Source organism: Toxotes jaculatrix, chromosome 10 (assembly GCF_017976425.1).
Source record: "Toxotes jaculatrix isolate fToxJac2 chromosome 10, fToxJac2.pri, whole genome shotgun sequence".
In the NCBI taxonomy this organism is placed as follows: domain Eukaryota; kingdom Metazoa; phylum Chordata; class Actinopteri; family Toxotidae; genus Toxotes; species Toxotes jaculatrix.
This window is the reverse complement of record NC_054403.1, coordinates 12,320,633-12,343,170: the sequence shown is the minus strand read 5'-3', so window position 1 is coordinate 12,343,170 and position 22,538 is coordinate 12,320,633.

Sequence of the window (22,538 nt, the reverse complement as noted above, 5' to 3'; positions counted from 1 at the left end):
TCTCCTCTGTCACAGCAGCGCTCTGAAGGCTGCTTGAAAATATCCACAGCATTTCATGGTTGGGCATCGCACAAATCCCACCTAGCCCTCTGGAGCATGTGTGTGTCTGCACGAGTGTTTCTGCCATCACACAGAAAACAGATGACTGCAGTGTTTTCCTGCAGGTTCAGCCCACACCCCGACTCACATTCTTCTAAGGGATATTATCTTATTAGGTTTGCTTTTCAGCACTTTTCATTTGTCAACAGCAGAAAAACTAGGAATTTAAATGTGCTATAGATTTGTGTGGCATACAAAAAAAAAAAAAAATACAGTCCATTTTGCAGGTGAGGACAGTTTTAGAAAAATAGCCAGAGGGGGAAACTGCACACAGAGGGAGAAGTGGTGGGCAGAGATGATGCTACTGCAGGATATGACTGAGTTAGACTAAACTGAAGGACTGAAGAGCCATCAGGAGTCTTTCTCATGGTCCACACTCCATATCCACACATGTGGAAATCCAGAATGAACTAAATCTTTCAGGTCTTTCACCATGGAAAGGGGAAAAGTATTTGAAAACAGATATATTTACTTAATATTTCAAAAGGATTTAATGGATTTCTCTTACTCTTTCTGTCTCTTTCACTCTCCGCCACCCTGACCCCCACCTCTCTCCTTCACTGGTCCTGTTGTGTTGTTCTCTCTTCTTCACTGTCTTCTTGAAATCTGGTTCGCATGATGTGTACATACGATGGCGAAAAAGCATATGGACATGAAAAAACTATGTCAACCTCCACGGCTAAAATGCTTAGACTGTGTTACCTTTTTACCTTTTTAAGTGGACCTTTCTTTTGGATCTTTAGACTTTCACCAGTGTAAAACTTTCTTTTTTTTTTTTTGGTTTACATTTTGGAAACACAAAAGCAACAGCACAACCAAGATCTAATCCAAGCCTTAAGACTAACAACAAACATTGTAATCCCTTCTCATTTCTGTCTTTGTCACAGTCAACATCTTCTCCATTACCCAATGTCCATTATATTTCTAATACAATTTGGACAAAGCAGTAAACCATCTGTCTCAGAAAGATGTGCAGAAAATGAAAAAAGGGACTGATAAAGCAATATATTCCTTGAGTCTTATGCGAGTCAGCGAAACACAAGATGAACATAAAGATGTGGAGTTGAGGATGATTGATGATCTTTTTTTTCCCCTGCAGAGGAGAAAACAATCTGCAAGAAGTGTCTGAAAGTAGATTTTGACAGCCTATTTCAAGCATTTTGAGAAGAGGTTTAAAAAATAGGGTGAATGCATGAATGGCTTTTCACTGTGATGCAACACACACACACACACACACACACACACACACACACACACACACAAAACACTCTTTCCCCACTTTAGGCATGGCTCAAGATTTAAGAAGCTTCTTCTGATATACTTTAACTGTCTCGCAGGTGGCGGCTCTGAGGACACAATCGCTAATAATGATCATCAGTGAATATGGGGCATTTGCTAACAAGCTGTCAGAAACTGAACAGCTTCACTCTTAAACCAGATATAGCTCTGTGAAGTGGAACCACCACATCAGCAGAGAGTGCAGCTCTTTCCGATTCCTCTAAATCACAGCCTTCAGTGGCCCTGCTGCTCGACTCACAAGGCATCACTTTTCATAAATTTTTAGAAGTCTGGAAGAAAATACAAGATTTTCTGCCTGGTTTTGTTGCTCAAGTCTGCAAGCCTTTGAGTGGTTCATAAGACAGAGATCTGTGTTCAGAAGATCAAACAGATACACTATCTATTATATAAACAGCAACAAGCATGAAGATGAGCAGAGGAGTTTCGCAGGACATAGTTGTTCTATTTTTAAGAATACAACGCATTGCTTATGCAGAAAATTGAGCCATTTATGTACAGAAAACCTGATACTGTGTACAAACAGTGCACCACAGTTTTTCATTCTTGGATAGCATTTCATTTATGCATAACAACTGAGTGAGGTTTTGCTAATCTCCAACTTACAAACCCCCTGTACACCAAAAACAAAACATAATAACTGTACAATTGTGGGATCACAAAATGGAGGGAACTGTATCTATGTAGACTTGTGAACAGAGGATCTACACTGCTTGTAGCTTCCTCTGCCAAGCTGAAAATTTTAGTCACATATTATAGAACAGAAATGCAAATGTTCTCTCAGGATTAGTACACAAATTTGTGGCAATCAGACAAGCCAAAAAGCAGAAAGAAGAGAAAGGGAAAAATATAAAAATAAAAGTAGCAAAATCAATTTTCTAATTAGCTTAAGGGAAGCTAGCACATGATTTTGCATTATATTGCAAAACTGCATTTGATTCCTGTGTTACTGCTCCAAGAAGTAGTATGATTGAACAATACAGCAGCTAGACTTACTTCAGGCTTAATTGTTTTTAATTATGTATGTTTTTTTTGCAGTCATTCGATCACACTGCTTTGTAATGAAAACAATGTTTGACCTCAGCAACACCAGTGTTTTTATACCAGTGTAATTATATTCAGACACGAGACTGACTGTCTGTTCTTTATAGAGAAATAAACAGATATAAAGTATTATGCAGTGTATTTATAGTGTAGATATAATACACCGTGAGCCTTGATTTAACAACAGGTGGGTGATTTAGAGGGAAAATATTGGCGTTATCATCTGTGTTGGTTGTAGTTATACAGATTATGTGCTGAAATGTTTCTCTCACTGCAACCCCCTTTGACACACACGTAAAATGTCATTGAAATAAACCAGACTGCAAGAGCATCAACAATACTCTAGTATCACTGTAATTACTTTCAAAATGAAATAATTAAAACTGCATTTATTCAATATGTGGCTCATTATGCTCTCTCTACATTTTGTTAATTGACAAAAGCATAATACTTATTATGTTTGTATTTAAAGAATGCCATGCAACAAAACAAAACAGAATCGTTTAAAGGTGTGCCTCAATATTTATAGTGGATTCCTGGCTATATTTTCATTTGAATAACTAGAATAAATAAAAAGTAAAAGCAAAAATAATCACTGTAAATGGTGCACAAATATGGAGGGTGGAAATATTGTTTCTACTACAATTGACAGAGAACAAAAGAAAGCAGCTAATGAGTGGGAAAACTGAGGAAATCCCTCCTGGTAGACATGATTTGTTGGAGTAAATAAGTCTGAGGATTCATCTCAATCTTCTGCTTTGTTTTTCTGTGGCGGTTTGGGAAGGATCTGATGTCCTTTGATGTGCGTTCTGCTCCTTCCCCGAAGCAGTGCAAACCAAAGACGAAACCTTCCTTTATAACACAGAACTTCACTTCAAAGGTGTGAGAGTGAAACACTTTGACGTACTGTCAATGTTTGTATGTGTTTGTGTGTGTTTTTTCTGTGGCACCCAAAAAACATGCATGTAAATTGACTTTAACACAGCTATTTAAAAATGTTAAAAACAAAACACAGGTTGGATTAAAGGTTCAAACCTGTCAGGACTCTGAGGCTCGGTCTTAACCAGTTTTACGCTGATTCAAACTGAATCAAAACTGTAAAAGTTCTGGTTGTAAAACAAGCACAGCTCCACAACGGCACTGGACATAGGAATAAAAAAAAAAAAAGTATATAAAGTGCACTTTACAGACGATCCCCAATATTCATAAATTTACAGTTCTGAAAAGGGCAAAATCATAAAATTTGCTCTCCTTTGTGAACAGAAACAGTCACCCACTCCCACATTCCTGTCTGTGGTTAGGTTTCGTGAACAAAAGCACTTTGGGTACAGTTAGGGAGAGATCACGGTTTTGATTGAATGTAAGAAAATATGTTGTGTCTGAAGTCGGTGTGAATTTTTTTCTGTATAAAAACCAGATAACAATCTTTCCCAAACCTTAACCAAGTGCCTTAAGAGTCTAAACCATAAAAAAACTTTGATAACACTGTACTCACCATACAAGTGGACACTGTAGTACTAGATCAGATATTCTGGCGAAAAAGAAACATTTAACTGAAATGTCCAGTATCAACATATTTCTGACTTGCAAACTACATAAATTAAAAACACATGCTCTTCACGTTCGTAGAAGATGTAATCGGGTTGCAATTACGTGACCTTCAAAAGGTATTGAGTGTTGTTGCAAATTAGCTTTCTATACGTCTGTAATTTCTAGGTGACACGGTTGATGTGGCCATACATCTGCTTGAGCAAAATTGGAATCAATTTCACACAGACAATCATGCTTCATACACACACACACACACACACACAACTACAGATTATGAGCTTTGAGTGCTTTGTCTTGTGTTCCTCATAAACCGAAAATATTAATTGGCTGTGTTGCATGCACAAAACATTGCTTATTATCTGCGTGTGTAACTGAGGAGGGGAGGCAGCTGGAGACAGACTGAGACAGGCCATGACTGTTTTTCTGTCCTGCTGAAGACAGAAAAGTCTTAGTTACTTCACAGGAGAGAGTCCTGTCTTTGTGTTTTGTCTCATTAGTTTGAGGAGGGTAAGTTGGGAAAAGGAAATGTCACATAGACATCTGTGCAACATTAGAGGCACAGTGTGATGAAACTTGTGGAGTTGTCAAATGTGATCAAACCACACCCACACAGCCCTGATGATGCAGGTCAAGGGATTTTTAATATTACGTTTTGAATTCTCTGCTAGATAAAGACAAAATACCACAACATCTAAAATATTATCTGATTGCTTTGCCTCGTGTGTCCTCTTTATGCTCATATGCAGCAAGTGATACATTAAGGTGCAGAGCAGATGAGAATGTGGAATCAGTATTCTTCTAACTTAGTCGACACAGACAGTGTGATTCCCCTGCAGATTATGATGCTTTTCAGCATAAAAGGCTGCTAGATGCTGCTGTCAACACAACATATCTATATACAAACATGAGCTACATCCTCAACAAAAAGCTCAGATTTGTAGTCGAATGTAACCATGTCACTTTCTGTTTGAATCAGACTGATTGCTTGTGTAACTGAAATGTTCTGAAAACCACACAGACAGGGTTTATATTCATCCGCAGACTGTTTCGGGGGTTGTAGCTTTCAGCCCACAGGTCTGATAGCATGCACACAACACGCTGTGTATTCCTTTGTGTGTGTTTGTGCATGCGCACTCATGAATACACACAGCTAGAGCAGCCTACAAGGAGTTATTACCGTAAGAGAGACTCCTCCCAAACCCCCCCCCCCCCCCCCCCCCGACACACACACACACACACACACACACACACACACACACACACAAACGCTCCACACAAAGCTGCAGCCCCGACACCGTGATTGTGCGGGGGAACATTCTCTTCAGAGAAGACTAATTTAAATTTTTAATGGATTCAGACTCTTTGAGGAAAATGGAGAAGTGGCTTTACTGAATGCTTATAACCCCTCACCCCTCCCACCTCTAAATTTCTATAACCCTGAGGGAAGAATGCAGCCCAATATGAACATTTAATGTAATTGGACACACTAAATGTTGTATTATGCAGAACATGTCCTCACATAAATAGCACTCTGTCATGCATGAATGACTGATTTAAAGTGAAACCTCAGTGTTTCATCTCTCAAAATGTTAAGCACAGTATCAGACAACAGATTCATGCCAGGATGTCTTAGGTGTTCCACTGCACTACCTGTCCATCAATAAAAAATACTGCTCATTTGAGGAGTGCAGAGGAGACATGCCCATTTGATTCCATCTGACCATTTTCTGAAGAAATTTCTAAATCCTATTTATTATCGCAGTGGCACACATTATTGATCAGTGTAGGTTCCCTCAGGTTTTAAAAATTAATTTGATATAGTTAGATTTCTATAAACAGATTAAGTACTGATCACTTATTTGTTTGATCATAGGGATTATAATGTTGCAAAGCAGAGTGGGAAGCTGTAGAAAAATCAATATGAATCACAACCAACAGAACAGAGTATACTATCTTTGTGTACTACAACACCAGCAGCAGAGCTTTTACCTGGCAGGAAAAGCTCATCACTGCCTTTACAAACGTTGTACACACACACACACACACACACACACACACACGAGTCATGTGACCACATGAACATTTAGACAGGTTTTTCTCAATGTAAACACTTCTCCTGTTCATACTGGCTGTTTTCAATGCAAGCGATGGGAAACAAAATCCTCAGTCTTCGTTAAGCGTAAAAACTCCACCGAGCCCTTGCTTGTTGTGTATGCTGCACTAGCACCAGAGTGTTCAATTAGCCTGGGTCTCAAAAGCCTTTGAAAGAACCTATCCACATTAAATGATATTTCATATACTGCAGATGTAATATGTGGCTTTAACTTTCTGTATTAGATGAAAAAATGCTGTCTTCCAGAGTTACAGAGTTAATATGAAATTCCCTCTTTTTTCCTTGCTGAGCTGCAGTGGAGGGATAGCAAATACAAAGAGGAAGTTTTGTACAAAAAAAATGGAACTTTGGAAGATATCCACTTGATTTGATTAACTCTGACTGCAAACGTTTCATATTAAGTTCAGATAAACTTTGGCGTATTTATACCCCCACCCCCCACCCCCTTTAAATCCAGGTTGACATCCACCATCAGTCTTCTTCAAGCCTGATATTTCTGGTGCATTGCTCCATAGTGCTACTAGTGGTCAAAATACCTTTTATACAGTGACTAATATTAATCGCAGACCTAATTTATGGTCGTCTCGCAACCCCATCTGGAGTCCCCAACCCAAAACCTAACCTCAAGCCGAGAAAAGGCCTTCAACACAACTGCCCCCACTTTGTAGTTTATTTCCTTATCTTACACACAAACATACACACACCCTTCAGTGACACCAGTCCCCACAGGCTAGTGTGCATTCAGGTATAAGTCCCCACCAGGATGGAAAAACAAGCACACACACTCACACACAGACAAACAGGGTCATCCTCATCTGATATCTTTCCCCCCTACATTAGCTGATGATTCCTGCCTAGCTGGATGTCTTTTAAGTTGATACATATAAACAGAATCTCCATTGATCCTGTCCACAAATTTTACAGCCTCTAACTGAAAGTGGTTTGCACAGCTGAGGGCCACTGGTGAGATGAAGCTCTCATCTGGTTAATTAATGGTCTGCAGGTAATGTGGGCGGCCCCATCTCCAGCAGCAGTGGAGTACACTCTCTGGAGAAGGATCGGCCCGTAATGAAGGGCACTCAGACCACCTGCCAGGAGACCACAGCCATGATTAAAAGTCTCCAAGTTTCCTCTGATTAAAACAGATTCATCACAGATGTGTTACTGAAATGTCGTGCTGCAGTAAACCCACGGGTTGCATACGGACTGAAAACACATGAAACGGAAAAAATGCCGTAAAAGAATATGTTTGCTCATAATCTCAGTATTGATGATGGAAGAATCTTTCCGTGAGGAGTGCAACAGTGATAAATTTGCTGTGCCCAGCATATTTTCATTCAGCGACTATCTCCAAGGTGAAGAATCTGGATTCAGACAAATCCTTTGCTAATGGCCTGTCGTTCCTCTTGGGAATACAGTAAACACAAGCTCTGTAAAATATATTTCAGAGTGCATGTCTTCCTGATAAATATGCTGACAACACGCAGCACAAATATAGAACATGAATAATGCACTTACTAATGAAAGGAAAAAGTCAAAAATAAGACAATATTCATGCAAAAGCCTGCTGGGATATGTGCATATCAAGGCACGATTTGAACGAGTAAACTGTAATCAGTTTTTAGAGTTTGTTGCAGCAACAGAAGGATGCATCATCTAATTTTGGCTAAAGCACTTTCATTCAGCTGTGTTGTACAATCACAGCTGCTGATCTGCAGGTTTACATCTCTTTTCAAGGAAACACAATGGGATTAATTATGAGTTTTGCCAGGGAAAAAAGCCAAAAAGAGTCAATGTGAGTGTCAGTAGCATATTGTAACAACTGTGTTGATATGGAGCCATTTTTTAAAGGATTACAAATGTAAATTGTTAATGGATATGTCATCAGTTCAGACTAATGTTCATCTGAAGGTGAAAAATATCTTTGGTCGAGTGATTGTAACTGTGAGCTTCTCCGCGCCAAACATGCTGCAGTCTGATAAATATAGTAAGGCTTACTGACATATAGTGTCGTTTCAGTTTTGGTTTATCATCTTTGTCACAGTCTGCGCTTCAGTCCACATCTGATTAAATTGTTCTTATATGTTTATTGTGTCTGCCAGCTAGCTTAGAGGAAAAATATGCTAATATCACCCCAGTTTGTCTGGGAGATATTCAGTCTCTGTTGGCAGGATCTCTGACAAACTTGACTGGTTGAATTTGGCTAAACACATAGCTCCTTTTCCAAAGATCAGCTGATCAGATGTTCATGATTCATTTTATTGATTCATTTCCAAATCTGTTTGTTCCCTTGTTAAACATATCTACTGGTCATCTTGCTATGAAATTTCTGCCAACAGACAATTTTTGCTAATTTTCAAAGGTCAAGGTGTAAAAATGTGACATTTTGCGAATACTAATAACATTAATTTTACTATGCCAAGCAAAAACTAATTTAAAAAACTGACCATAAAAGCTGGGGTTCAAAGTTCTTGACCTTGGAAATAGTAGTTGAGAAAACAATCTCACCACTTAACAATTCCATTTAGTAGCTTTTCTGGAGGTCTTAATCATATCACATCATCTTCAGCAGATGGAGTTATTATTGTATTTGTTCCATTGCTTTGTTCTGATTTTTAAGACTTTTTGTCCATGTTGGCTTAAAACTTGACATTTAAAGTGCATTCCTGACCTTGGAAATAGCAGTAATCTCACCACAAGGTCCATTTAGTTGCTATTCTGGAGCAACTGAATCATATCGGTGGAATCACAACAATCCCATGACAATTTGGAAAACTGCACTGGTCGATGAATATCAAGTGATAATCATCGAAAGCCCCACAACAGTTACTAAATGGACCTTGCGGTGAGATTGTTTTCTTGACTGACCATAAAGAAATCATTGACCATTATGGAAACTGCAGTTTTGTGATTTGGACAAATGCTCACATTAGTGGTTTACAATCTACCAAGTGACCTCTGCTCACTCCCTCCAACACAGAAGCTGTAGATGTGGTTTATGTTTTCTCCCTTTTCCATCTGTCTGTCTGAGTGTCTCAACACATTATGGATGAATTTGCATGAAACTTTGTGGAACATTTAGGAGAACTATCACAGCTCACTCATCGCTCTCATCAAACTGTTAAATGCTCAGGGTGAGTTAGCTGATGATGCATGATAATGGTGATGTTTTAACTACTGACTAACTTGGTTGTATGGTGATAATTAGACATACATGTTTTGTGTTGATACTAATTGTTTTGAGATTGTGTAGCGAGGTGGGGTGGGGATGCTTTATATTTTTTTTACGTATTATTTTTGTTCTTCTTTAGAACAAAATCATCTTTAGGCCTATGTTCTCTGTTCCACTTGGCTGGAAGACAAATTTCACTTTGAGCACAATAAAGTAAAAGTTGAAGTTGAAGATGATAAAATGGTTGGCCAGTGGTGTTAAGGGAAACTGGGAACTGGAAAGATAATTTCCAATTTAGAGGAAACCGCCTTGACAATTCCTTCAGAACTTGGTGTAATGGTGGGAAAGCAGCTCCACTAAAGGCCACTGCCCAAATATAGCTCAGACTGTCCATCTGGTGTTATGATATTTGAGAGAGTTATTTAAAATGGCTGAAATATAAACAGGCACATTTTATGTCTCTGTTCAGAAGCAGTCACGAAGCAAGTGAACATGTGAAACAAGCTGATGATGGAGCGTGAAAAAATATGTTAATTTCTAGTCCAAAATGTGGAACTGGATGTCTTGTTAACTGCATAACGTTGACAGTTTTTGTATTAAAACTACTGAGTGCTATCTATTTCCATAATTCTTTGGAATTCACATTATGGTTTCAGAATATTTAGACGTAAAAAAAACACGCCTCTCTATCCAGAATTTGTCACAGCAGTTGATGACTTCATAAATCTTTTCCGGCAACAGAACATGTGGCCACTCTTTCTTTTGCCAAACGTCTCACTGGGCAAAGGTGCTGCTCCTGGCTAAAGGCTGTAATCTCTCTCACACCTGGCTAGTGTGGCCGAGGCCAATAACTGCCGCCCTCTCAGGCTCATCAGTCTGGCAGACAGTAAATCAGTCTGGGCCCCTGCAGGAGCCCTGAAGCTGAGCGGCACGTCACACGCAGCACTTTATACCTAATACCATTCCTGCAGGCTCGCCCCTCTGTCAGAGATTTGCTCGCTTTGTGAACATAAGTACGTGGATGAAGACGGTCGGGTATATTCTGAAAATACTAATGTTTTTTTTTTTTTCACTTTGCAAAAAGTCCAAAACGTCATTTTGATCATTTATGATGCAGGAACAGATAACAAGCATACCTTCCATCCAAAGGGAACGCTTTCAGCTTTTCTGAAAAGGCGGAGTGATTACTTTGAATGCAGCTCCTCTGGTAGTCTTTTGTCAGAGCATCAGGGAAAAACTGACACACATTTCTTGTGTTTCTGCTGGTGTTGGATGTGTATTTGTTATCAGTTTGTGCCACTGCTCGTGTGTGTGTGTGTGTGTGCGTGCATGTGTGTGTGTGTGTGTTAAGTGGATTGCTTTCTAAGCCGGATGCAGGAGCCTGGTATGACAAAAGCTTACAGCTTCAGACAGACAGATGTTCCTCTTCAGATAGCGATCTCAGCATAGAACATGGCTGTGAGAACAAAGCCGTCTCCTGTGATTATGCTCCCTCTACAGCCTGAACCTGGGGAATACTTTATGCACAGTACAGTCAAGACCCAGCTGATTGGAGTCACACAGAGTTAAATGATTAATGCATTTATGACAGTTTCTATTTTTATATCTACCACTGTGGTTGTTTGAAGTTGATGGAAAAAAAAATCAGAGCAGGCTCACCAACTTATTTGCCTTGTTTTTGCTGCCAGTTTCAAAGCCCACTGAGATAAGAGAGTGGGGGATATGGCAGCTGGCAGAGTGCAGGCTGTTTTTGAAAAGGAGAAACTTCAGAGCCACGTTTAATCTCCACCTTTTTACCTAAATCATCCCCAGCAGCTGGGAGAGGACGACCTGAGCAGGTGATTACCAAAGGCAGGGGCAAGGATGTGACTGAGTCACACAAAAGAGACAAGGCCCAGTTGTCAGTTGTCAATGTAAGTGAAGTGACACAAGTTCAAAAAGAGTAAACACATGCACACATGCGCACACACACACAGGCAAAAGCACATAGAGTGCTCAGCATTCATCATTCACTGACTGGCAGCTTCAAGGTTTCGGTGAGTGAAAGCTCCGTTCCTGATAACTCGAGGGGAAAAAGGCGAGGGCTTCAACATCTTTTCAGGCTCCAGCCGACGGGTCGGCTGCCACACAGTGATGCATGGAGGGGGCAGTCTTAATGTGACTAACTGCTTCAGGTTTTAGCTCCCAGAGGAGGCTGTAAGGCTATACTGTCATGGAAATGCAGTGAGAAGGGAAAATCTCATTGTGTGTGTGTGTGTGTATGTGTCTGTGTGTGTGTGTGTGTGTGTGTGTGTGTGTGTGTGTGTGTGGAGGGAGGGAATCTCATTGAGAAAACATATTTATCTGAAAATGTACTTTATAGCCCAAAACCACTGTCCCAAAGACATGCACAATGTACTGTATTGTTCAAAACACTGCTAAATGTCTTACAGTAGTAATGCTGGTAAAGATTTTAAATCAAACTGAAATTTGAGATTAGTTTACAAGCTAAAATTCATGTATTAATCTGTTATTTCAAGATGAAAGTTATGTATCGTGTGAGAGTCTTTTCCTGTACTGGAAATTACTTTTTTTCTTGGGATTTCATTTTAAAAAATAGTTTGTATTCTAGAGCTGGACATTTCACATGTTCTCCTTGAAGGGAGGAATTACCTACTACACCTGAAAGCAGTTTGCAGGAAGGCAGAGTTGGAAGTACAGCCATGTCCATGTCCATTACAGTGCAGTACATCATGATAGTGAGTTGAGGACAAGTGGGAATATTGGAAGTGTTCAAAATTCAGAAAAGGTACCCCATGCTGCACTCATCACAACAGAAGGAACTGCAGGATTTCTTCCTACGATACATTTCTAACAGATAAATTGCACAAGAGGTTTGTTGGCAAAACGATCGCACTTCACTTACAACGTTTGAGAAACCATTATAGCTTGTAGAAGAAGAACTGAACAAGAGGAGATTTATTTTTTCCAGAACGCTAATTTTAAAATGAACAATTTCCTATATTGTTTGACACATATTATAAATATAATGTGAAATTTTAAGCATGATATGTAGCTATCATGTTATGTAATTTAAAAAGTTCAAACCTCTCCCTTAGATTTATCTTGTGACCCTTTGAAGGGGCCCATTCTTCTGGTTGGGAACCACTGGGCTAAATTAGGTAACTGCACAAAAAGTAGCTAAAGGTGGCTCCACATCAACATGCTGTAACAGTAAAATGCTGTTTTACACACTAAGGCATCGGCATTAATGATGTAATATATCAAATCAATCAATCAATCAATCAGACTTAATTTGTGTAACACTTTTCATACAAACACAATGTAACACAACGCATGAGAATAACAAAATAAGACAAGTGAATGGCGATGCATTAAAGTGAGTAAAACCTGAAATAAAAAGTAGAGTATTGAAGGGAAAACAATCTTGAAAATACAAATAGAACCAAAGGATAAACCAAGTAGTAAAACTGACTAAAATGTTTAATGAAATAGATAAATAAATCAGTAAAATAAGTGAAATCCAATTAAAAGCCAGACTAAAAAGGTAGATCTTGAGTTTGCTTTTAAAATTATCAACATTTGCTTCTGCCCTCAGGTCTTCAGGAAGGCTGCTCCAGGGCTGTGGACCACAGTAATAAAAGGAGGCCTCACTGTGGGTTTTTGCTCTAACTTTGGGTAAAATTAAAAGGCCAATAGCAGAGGACCTGAGGGTTCTAGAGCGTTCATAGGATTAACGCACAGCTGATAAATAGGACCAAGACCTTTAAGAGCTTTATAAACCAATAAAAAGGATCCTAAAATCAATTTTGAAGCAGACAGGAAACCAGTTCAGAGACTATTATTCACAGTGGCCGATTTTCTGCAGAATGAGTACTTTACATGTTAAGTACATTTTGCTGATATTACTTCTGGACTTTTAAATGCAGTACTTTTACTCGTATTGGAGTATTCTTACATTATGGTATTGGTATGATAATGGTAATGGTATTGGTATGGTAATGGTCACTGGTTTTGTCTCATTACTGCATTTCAAGAGTAATCACAAGAAAATTGCCATCATGACTGACCACATGTGACTGCACATTACTTTGCATAATGATCATAGTTGTTTTGAATTTGTATAAACTAATACTTCACATGTAATGATGTGATATTACATAATTATGTGACACATCACACAATAACACAATTCTATTCCCCCTAAAGGAAAGGAATGTACTTCAGGAGACTTCATGATGTCTTATTTTTTTTAACTGGCAGTGCCGTATTCTAAAGTCAAGCATTTCAGCCCAGAAAACATGCACACATCTGACAGCCAGAGATTTGCAGTCACAGCTGGGACTGTACAGAGGAAAAGGGCAACTTTGACGTATTGATGCAGAGTGGGGGCATAACCTGTTCTGCTGCCACTAATCAATGTTCACCTCAACCTTCAACATTTCCAGAGCAGAGCAGAATCCCATGTGTGCAAGAGTGTGTGTGTATGGATGCTAAGATAGCTGAAATTTGTGACTGTACTTTCTTCTGTTCAAACAAGAGGTGAGCTCTAGCAGTCCGATGCGGGTGCTTTTAATCGTCTTGGTTTTATGGTGCTACGTAAAGCATGACGTTAAAGATGGCGCGTGACAAGAATGATGAGGAGGCAAAAGGATGCACAGCTTCACCCCAACACCACCTCCTTTCCTAATCATTGTGACCCTCGTGAGCTCCTCCCTAGTTCTTCATTGCAAATTTATGGTTTCCGCTGAACGCTGGCTGAGCTGCTTTGCATATTACCCATCACCCCCCTGGAGACAGCACTATAGATCATAGATTTGTTCAGTGGTTTGTTACTGGATGAACTGTACAGGTAAAAACTAGAGAAGACAGATCAGATCCGTGTTTTATTTTAGAGTTTTTACGTGAATGTTTTCAATTTCAAGTGTGATTTTAGGGAAAATAACAGGGAAACAAAAAAAAGGATTCAGTTTTAGGTCACCTGTTACAAAGGCTGAACAAAATATAATGTATAATCTTTTTTTTCCCTGATTAAACTTTTATCCAGCTTTCCAATAAAATATTTTCTGTAGTCAAGGGCATAGAAACTCTGTATCATCATCATCTAATGAGGAGAACCTTATGCGTGGCAACAGCATCATTAAACAAACTGAATTTTCTGATGAAACCACGGTTACATCGTCTGACTCTTAACCTACGCCACCGCACATAAAGACAGCCACAGCAAGGCAAGAGATGAGACATTATCCTGTAGCTTTAAAGACAGGTTTCTTTCTTCACATATCCTAATGGGTAAGCTCTCTCAGCCCGAAATGCTTCATTTTAAATGGAGAGCAGCACTCTTTGAGTCATCAAGTCCTCTCAGTGCGTCAGCACATGAAGATCTCTTCACAGTTATCAGTGAGGATACATCATCTTGTTGAAATGAGAACAATTTCCTGAAATGGAAAGCAAAGGCTACTCATTTTCATTACAGTGTTGTAACAGTTTTGTATCGTATCTCATTTACATAACTATCGGCACATCTATTTACTGTTCTCCGTTGTATTTTATTTGCCTCAAACAGAGATAAACATGAACTGGACACTGTTATAGAGAAGAAGCAGCTCTGCCACGTGTCTTGTATAAGCCACTGATCCTTTTTTAAACAATCTATTTTGCAAAGGACCATTAAAATAAAATACAAAATATCAATATACAGTGAAAAATTTTCTGACACTCCTCGGCCACACAAATTGTTTTCATACAGTGCTCTATGACAGTGATTGAGGATCAGAAATGATGCATTCTCACACAGTGAGAATATTGAAATAACATAGATTTTACAACATAAAATCTATTCGACCAGACTTTCCTCCGTTTTGTAGGTTTTCAGTATGCTCAGCATTTAAGAAGGTCCTCAGACTGTGTTTCTGTGACCCTCTCTGTGTAATAGCTTTCTCTGGATGACTAGTAGACTAGATGGCTTCAAGCTCTTCAGTGGGCTAAACCTGTTATGATGCAATGCTTTTACCACTTTCCCTTGAGTCTTGACTTTTAAAGAGTTCAAGGCAGTGGGCCGCTGAAGTATAAAGTATTAAGTTCTAGTTTATGTTACAGAGTTATAATTGGCAACTCAAGTCTACACTGTAGTGCTGTACAGTGTGTCAGTGGACACTGTTTCTCTGTGCTGTGGGCCACCTAAGGGTTTCTAGATTTCAAGTGCATAATTTATAAATATATGAGAGTACAGTCAGGTACAGTAGATGGCTTGGCTCACATGGGTTGAACAACCATCCAGTGGAGCCTTTCAGTTGTACATTAGCCTCTAGCTGGTGAACTCATTATTGTGGATGCACGGGTCATCAATCACTGAATATGCAGTATGTTTTTCATTCTCTAATTTGCATGTATTGCATAGAGATACGTTATTTCAGAGCAGCAAGTCCTCCAAATTAAATGTCAAAATATTTATCTGTAACTGCCCTTTGGAATGACACAGGCATTTTGTGATCTAACGTCCTCGTCAGCAGAGTGACAACTTTTGTCTGCTCCTTCCCAAACCAATACAAATCACGTACAACTGAAAAACACATTTGTTTTATGATGTGACAGCATCACAAAAACAATTTGGTTGAGTTTAGGGAAAGATCGTGGTTTGGGTTAAAATAAGCATTTAAAGGTTAAGGAAACAATTTGATTTAGGATAAAATGATGAATTGGTAATGCTTAGGGGAGCTTCATCATCATGGTTACAGTGATAATGATAATAATGAATACTTGGTTAAGGATGGGGAATGATCATGGTCATGCTTTAAAAAAGATCATCTTGACAATCGGTTTTAAACAGGAAATGAACTGCAATTTCCTGTGTTGAAGTACAATGTTTTGTAGATCTCAAGTATGTGGTTTGGGGAACTTGCTGAATGACTGATGCTGCTTCTTTTTGGGAGGACAGTCTCTATCAGGGACTGCTGGAAAAGGTGCCGACAACTGGAACTGGAATATAAAACCCATTTAAACAAAAGCTACTGGAATTTCCGCGTAAGGATGTACAAAATATCAGGGACGCTTTAAATGAAGATGAACTGTGGTAAAAGCCATTATTAGTGATTGATCCCTTGTCAAATCTACATCCCATTGCCAGAGAAAGGACAGCAGATAAAGAGAAGCAGAGGACTAACTGACGGATTGTAAGTTTTGCGATAACTGATATGAGCGCTGTACAAATCGTCTGCAGCCCAATATCAGTCAAACTAAATTAAACTTTAATGTTTGCAAGGCACAAAGTAAGCAAATGACTGAGTTGCCGTATATTGAAAATCAGGCAAAGGTTAAGCTGATTATTTGTGATCAAAAACGATTTTTTGATCACTCCGAATTATAATTGCAAATCATCAGCAGCTGGATGTTTCTGCCTTCCATACTGCAGTGCTTTGTTGTAGGCCACAGCAAAGTACAGCATGAATAATAGTCATTTTCTCAGCACAGAGTATCTAAGTGCTGGTGGTGCGTGGGTGTATTTTGGGCACTGTTTGACATTATAAGAGAAGGGTGGGAGAGTGCAGTGAAATACATACTTAGTCACAGGTGTTCATGGGTGCTGACGTAAACTCCTTATGCTGGTCACAGGGTACATTCATGTAATAAAGGACAGATTTCAGAGCTGAGATTAGTGGGCTGTAAAAGACACTATGAGGTATGTACTTAGGTAATAGTGGACTCAAATAAAAGGGTAGAAAACATTAACAGTTGTGTTTAGATTTAATATTTAATGGAGGCTGCCTCAGGACATTTCATGTGTTTGTACTTGATATGCACATGAAGAATGACTTCCTGTTTTCCATCTGTGTTTAACTATTGAAGTGTTTGCTCAGTGATGCTGTACAAAACAACATCACAGATGAACGTGAACCCAACTCTACCGGACAAAAACTGCTTCTTAGAGCAAAACAAAAACCAGAGACTCTCGTTTCTAAAAATCAATAAAAAGCAATAACCCTACAGTTGTTTTTTACTGGATCATGATTGATAATGTACTATAATAAAAAAAAAAAAAATAGAAAGGAAAAGAAAAAAGATATATTGCTAAATTTTAGAAATGGAATCACCCTGAAAACCCTGAAGCATTGTGGTAGTTGGATTATTTTTCTGGTTTATTAGTTTAATGGTTTATTTTTAATTTCTTATGTTATAGTAAGCTGAAAATTTGTCATCTCCTCTCAGAACTCCAGTTTGTACCACAGGTGCACTCTATTTGATGTCATTATAAACTCTGAGATTCCCTTTTGTCAAGCACTTGCCCTGATGAAGGTCAAAGGACCAAAAGCTTGGCTTCTTTATCTGGCAAATGCAAGGACCTCAGTGTGCTGAGTCTTTCTTGAGATTTAAGGATGTACTCCAGCAATTTACTATGTCACTTCTGTAAAGTTGGAGAACTCACAAGAGACAGATGTCTTGAATATCATGACTTTTAGTCCCTCAGTATTTTGTAAAGTCCAGAATGCAACTTAACAGTTTCTTTCTTTCTTGAACCTTCCCTTTTTGCTAAATACTCGCTTCTTCCAGGCCCCATACCTCAAGTAGGTAATGCAGACTTTCTGCTAAAAATGTAGTAGTAAGTATGAAACTCCAAGCTGAGAAATCAGGGGTTTTTAATACAAATGTTTTCATAGGCTGAGAAGTACAAGTAATGATAAGTAGATGTGCCTTAGCATTGTGTCCTGAGTGCAGTCAGACTCTCAGTGGTATATGAAAGCAACTATTAATATTGCTGCATCACTGTTGTAACTAGTCAAAGTGGAGCCAATTGTAATTATTTTATAAACTGTTGCATAGTTTAATCTATGAAAACATTTAATTTTGTAAATGCAGATCAAATGCTTTGTATGTACAGTTTTAATTTTTGAAGTAACAAATGCACACCACTACTGTAAAACACGTATTTCTGTAAATGCTCTGATTTCCCCTTGGTCAGAACATATTTCAGGCAGCATTACAAACTGTCGGGCCGATAACTTTAGCACACTGGTTATGTGTTTTGAATTTAAATGAGAGGAGTTTGAAATGGATTAAGACTGCAGTCCTTTGTCTCATGAGATCATTTTGTTTACAATTTAAAATTTCTCTCAGGATACTGAAAGTGGATGTGGGATCTGATATTTTTCTTCCAGATCTACAGTTTGAATATCCAGAGCTTAAACCTTAAGCTGTTTTGCTGCGTTGTGTTTAGAGACAAACAACCACAGCACAAACTCTGAATCCAAAGGCCTGCAGGGGATATCGCCACATAAATCATTAATTCATCTGACTCCAACTGAGCTTTGGTTTCATTTCTTAAATTCTTGAATTTGTGATTGGTTAAAAATCCAGCAAGCTGATGTTGGTTGCTTGATTTTCTGTGTGAAAAAAATATCCTGCTGATCAGACAGTAAAACAACAAGCAGATTTATAACAGGTAATTTGCTTTCCTACGTGAAACTGTTTATTTGGGACCCCATTCGCTGTTAACTTCACAACAACTACACTTCCTACGAGTCCATGTTTGAATGACGAGTTTTTCTGATTTGATTCTCTGCGCACCTGTGACACCAACCCTGACTGAGCAAAAATTAAAAGCTTAGTCACAAGAAAATAATTACATAATGTTATTATAAAGTTAGGAGCACTGTTGGGGCCAGCCTGAGCTGAAAATTATCTTGGTAATTTGGATAATTCCAAAGACAAGCAAGCATCAGGTGTCCCAAGACTGCAACCAATTTTACCTTATCTCTGAGATGTGCAGGGAATTAGAAATTGGTAATCATCCAACAAACCCCCATCAGCACCAACACAGACTCTCTCTCTCTCTCTCTCTCTCTCTCTCTCTCTCTCTCTCTCACACACACACACACACACACACACACACACACACACACACACACACACACGACTGGATCATTATTCTGAGAAAAGAGTACATTAATTAGTTCCCCACCTTCGTATTCACTGTTCTCCTTTAGGCCCATTTTTCCTTCTGTGTTCATTAGGTAATATCAAGCTGCAAAGTCAATCATCATATTGAGGCTCTTAAAGTCTGTGCAACTGGTCCGCAGGGGGGAAAAAAAAATCAGTATAGCTTCTGTAGGTTAGTGGTCGGCATTATTTAAGTTATTCCTAAGTACAAGGTATTTAAAGGGCTAATGGAGTACACTGTAAGAAGAGATAATGCTGTGGCTGTAATTGTTATGAAAGAGGTTGCTGTGGGCATCATCTGATTTGCGCTTGTGGTAAAAAAAAAGTACATAAAATACTGTCAAGCCAACTTTGCCAGTTGAGGGCATGTTTGACATTTCCCTTCCACCAGTAAGTAGGATTTACATTCAGAGGAAGTGGATGTCGCTTTAAGAATTTTTTACATTGTTTGTGACATTGTTTTTAACATTGTTTTGACATTGTTGGATACTAGTGTAAAGCACTGGTAGTCCCCAAGGAGTAACATTCACACCATAGCTGCAGCAGTGGAGGAAGAGAGGAGGACACTGAGGACATTATTGTTTTTCAACCATATCTTGTTTATCTGTTTGTCTGTTTGTTAGCTAGCAGGATATCTAAAAAACTACTTAAACAGATTTTAACTAAAGCACCACCATTTGTCTATTTGTAAACGCCTTTTTGGCTCATAACTGCTGAACTGAGCGCTGTAGAATCCTGGACTTTTAATTAAGTTGAGTAAATAATTTAGATATGAAAAAAGTGATTCATTTGTTTTTTGATAAGGCACATTATTTCACTCTTGACAGTTGTCAAAGTTTTTGTGGACATTGACTATTTGAAGTAAACTGCCATAAATATTGAAAAGACTGAGAAACTGTGACCAAAATTTGGATGACAAGCACACAAATCAACTGTCCACAGTCCTGTACAGTTTAATGGCATTCTGCCAATAGGTGGCAATACAGAAATATGATGAACATATAACCACTTGGGTAATGAGTCAGATTTGTTTAAAGCAGAATTAAAAAAAAAAAAAAAAAGCTTTTTGTTCTGCCAGTTAGGGGAAAGGGAACAAGCTTTAAATGAGGTTGATGAGAGCTGTGAGAGTGAATCAAAGCGATACCATTGAAGGTCATAAAGCCAAAACAATGAGCTTAAAGGTTCTAAAATGCTCTGTAAAGTTGAGAGCAGTGCAAAGTCATGTAATAACTCTCTGTGGTTTCATGATCTCCACGTTCCCCAATACACATAATTGTTTTACCAAATGTTAATATAAAAATATTGCTTATTGCAGCTTTAAGTTGTACATAATAGATAGTAGATAATTCTAATTCCCAGTTCTTTGGAATTCCTACAAAAGTCACAGCCAATTTTCTGTTACTGATATAAAGAAGCATTACAATAAAAACTTTTAAAACAGGGATCTACTAATCTGTTTTATGCCTTGCAGTTAAAATCAGGGTGACATATTCAGGAAGTAGTGACGTGCAGAATCCAATAACTGTGCTGGATTTTGTGAGATGCAGTTACTCCCTGTCACATTAAAATAACAAATTAAATTTCAGTGATATGAGCTGTTTTATGTTCTCTTCACTATCCCTCCTTTATTTTTACCATATATTGCCGCTAAACCGAATGCAAATGCAGAAACAAAGTTCACTCTCTCTCATCCTGTAATTTGCACAGACCCTTGTGGTGCCTGCAGACCTGTCAACCTCTCACTCCCACAGTGAGCAAAACCTGGCCACAGAGAACAACCCCTAGGGACTAACTATCTTAATTAGCGAGTATTTCTTTTTCTAAAGTGAAGCATGCCACAGCAGAGGCCACAGAGAGAAAAGGCCAACCCACTGCTTTCCATTAAAAGCTTAACCGGGTTAGGAGCTAGCAAGAACATCTACCAGTGGGGTGATCAAATGTAGAACACGCAAATCAAAAATGTGTACTGTACATGTGTGAGCACACACACATATTGTGTGCAGGTGTGCACAGGCAGGAACGCATACAGTAGAAACTCGCAGGCTTGCATTAAATTGGATCCATTTAGGCTCAAAAAACAGCTGGACCACTGAGATGTCACTAAGCCTGGACACTTCAGCAGGTTTATTATGGCTATCCAAATTCAAATAGCTTTCATTTTTTTTCTTTTTTCATTCACATGCATCCAATAGTTCCATCAGCCACAGCCATGTGCTGTCTTGCAGAAGAAAAAGGCCAAAGCACCTACTCTTATAAGCACCGAGCCTTTGAAGGCATTAGGATGCATATTGACAATGCAGGACCCTGAGCAATTACAGGCCTTATCTTCCTGCCTGACAAACAGTACGCTTCATTATGGGCTTTTAGCTGACACCTTACCTCAGCCTTACCCATTGAATCATCACTGCTAATGCAGTAAATGAAATGGCTAAGAGGTTTGTTAAATATATCTGGATTGTTTAACCATAATTTTCCTCCTTAATAGTCCTTTTAAAGCTTCCATTAGTGAGCAGATGCAGTGAATGACAATTGAAGAAAGGACACTGGATGCAGAGGAGGAGGAGGAATAGGTAATGCACTAACTTCTAAAGGAAAACAGGATGCATGATGGTTTGAAATTTCTTACAGTATATTACAATAACTAGAAATAAAGTGAGTTCTCTCTCTCTCTCTCTCTCTCTCTCTCTCTCTCTCTCTCTCTCTCTCTCTCTCTCTCTCTCTCTCTTCCAACCTAATTATGTGAGAGAAAAACAATCAGCAGAGATTACAGGTTGGTTATTTATTGATATACAGTATCTATTTATCCTTTTGTGTCAGGAAAATCCTTGTGCATACAAAGTATATCATGGCAAATTCCAGAGGGGCTAGCTTTAGCAGCAGCTAGAACTGGCTGACAGCAAACGAACTGTATGTCTTGGTAAAAGAAACATTTCATTTTTGGCTATAGATGATGGTTAGGCTCAATCTGGAAACACTTTTAAATTAGCATAGTAAGGGTGCTTCTTTTTCTCCTCAGAGCGTCCAATATGGGTGATCATGCTTCCTTCTATTGTACGTACATTGTCCAATTTTTGGCAGACTCACCACAGTGCTCTCAAATATTTTGGTCAGGTGCGTCCATGGGGCTGAAATCTCTTCAGGACCGAGTTTACTACAGGATGAATGTGGGACTGCGGATTGAAACTTGGAGCTTCTCAGTGTCATTGGTGCGGATGTGATAATGTGCATCTACTGACTGTGACATGATGGATTTTGCTCAACTGTGTAGAGTGTGTCTGTCTAATGACATCCCAGGACTAAACATTCTGGCCTGGTCTTGTCAGTCCACCT